The sequence below is a fragment of the Fukomys damarensis genome, unplaced genomic scaffold, assembly GCF_012274545.1.
Source record: "Fukomys damarensis isolate Sample0158 unplaced genomic scaffold, DMR_v1.0_HiC HiC_scaffold_10, whole genome shotgun sequence".
Classification (NCBI taxonomy): domain Eukaryota; kingdom Metazoa; phylum Chordata; class Mammalia; order Rodentia; family Bathyergidae; genus Fukomys; species Fukomys damarensis.
Window position 1 is genome coordinate 8,837,690 of NW_022900922.1, and position 1,286 is coordinate 8,838,975.

The following is a 1,286-nucleotide window of genomic DNA, read 5'->3' on the forward strand; positions in this document are numbered from 1 at the left end:
CCCGGGCCCGGCGCGCCCGCGCCTACCTTCCCTCGTCCTGTCTTCGGCGCCTCTCCGAAATTTGTTTCAGCATATTCTTATGTATCCACACATGAACTCCATATCAATACACACGTGAAAGCTACGTACGTGCAGGCGCGCTCGAGCCGAGAGCGGTGCACACGGAGAGCGGAGACACGAGGGTAGCAGCATTGTTAGGCTCGGGCCATGCCCGGTCCACGGCAGGGTGTGCGCGCGTGTGTGTGTGTGTGTGTGTGTGTGTGTGACATGGACCTGTTCCACAGTGAGCGGGGTCTGGATTTGCAGAGCGCCGGAGAAGCACTAATTCTTGCATTCACGTAATTGGTGATAACAGTTCTCATAGCACTCTGATCCTGCTGTGATAAAGAATTACAGGGATATGCTAAATTCCTCCTTCCGTATGTGCACAATAGGACTCCATAAAGACCAGGCCTACCCACTACCCATTTGGCAAAAACACCACAAATTTGTGTGAGACGCAGGTTATCTTTTATGGTGAGTTATTCTAGATCCTACCAGAAGAAGATCTCTGAAGCTGTGTCATTTAAGAAAGTCTGGGGGTGGCGCGGTGGGGGGAGTCAGAAATAGGTACACATATAGATTTCATGTATTGTCCCCGGTGATTTTTGTCTGCTGGGATTGTGGAGGGAAAGTTTATCAGGTAATATTTCTTATTTTCATTCTCATTCAACATACGTTCGAAAAGCATTGGGGAAAAAAACTGACCTAGAAAATTTGGGTTTCTTAGCCAATTTTCTATCTGCTTTCATAGCTAGTCTGGAAAACTAAGTTAGAACTTAGAAATGGTCATTGATGTGCACCAGTTAAATAAACATAATCCTTCAAACTGCTGACTGACCTGCTTCTGATATATACATCTATTTCAGACTGTTTTTGTTATCTCCAAAAAAGCATAAAGTAATTTAATTCAATTAAAGAATAAATGTATGAAAAATTCAATAGAGGGGTTACAAAGTGTCTGGAGAAAAATCAAACTTAATCTGGATTGAATGCTGGACCAAGAATTCTAGCAGTCACCTGTTTGAAGTGAATCAGATTTTTTAAAAAAACAAAACTTACTTCATCTATAAAACAGGGCTGTGTGGTTCTGTATGTTTCACAGAGACCACTCAAGTGGATACCATATCTGTTTAAAGGGTAGCTTATCTTTTAGGAGAGAGATAGCTGCATAATTCCACATACAGTATGTTCTCCAATTATATTTTGTATGGATCATTTCAATTTGTTACATAGATACCCTCATT

General features: G+C 42.2%; 1 protein-coding gene across 4 annotated transcripts in view; it reads right to left on the reverse strand.

The window, feature by feature from the left end:
- The window catches only part of Zmynd11 (zinc finger MYND-type containing 11), a 103,504-nt gene extending 103,253 nt beyond the window's left edge, over positions 1–251 (reverse strand). Inside the window, exon 1 of one of the 4 annotated variants that reach the window (XM_010615732.3) lies at positions 130–251. The gene's annotated coding sequence lies outside the window, so the exon portion shown is untranslated. Of the gene's footprint in view, positions 1–26 lie in introns of all 4 variants that reach the window. The other 3 variants (XM_010615731.3, XM_010615733.3, XM_010615734.2) reach the window with 3 other exon arrangements.
- Positions 252–1,286: the final 1,035 nt, after the last annotated feature.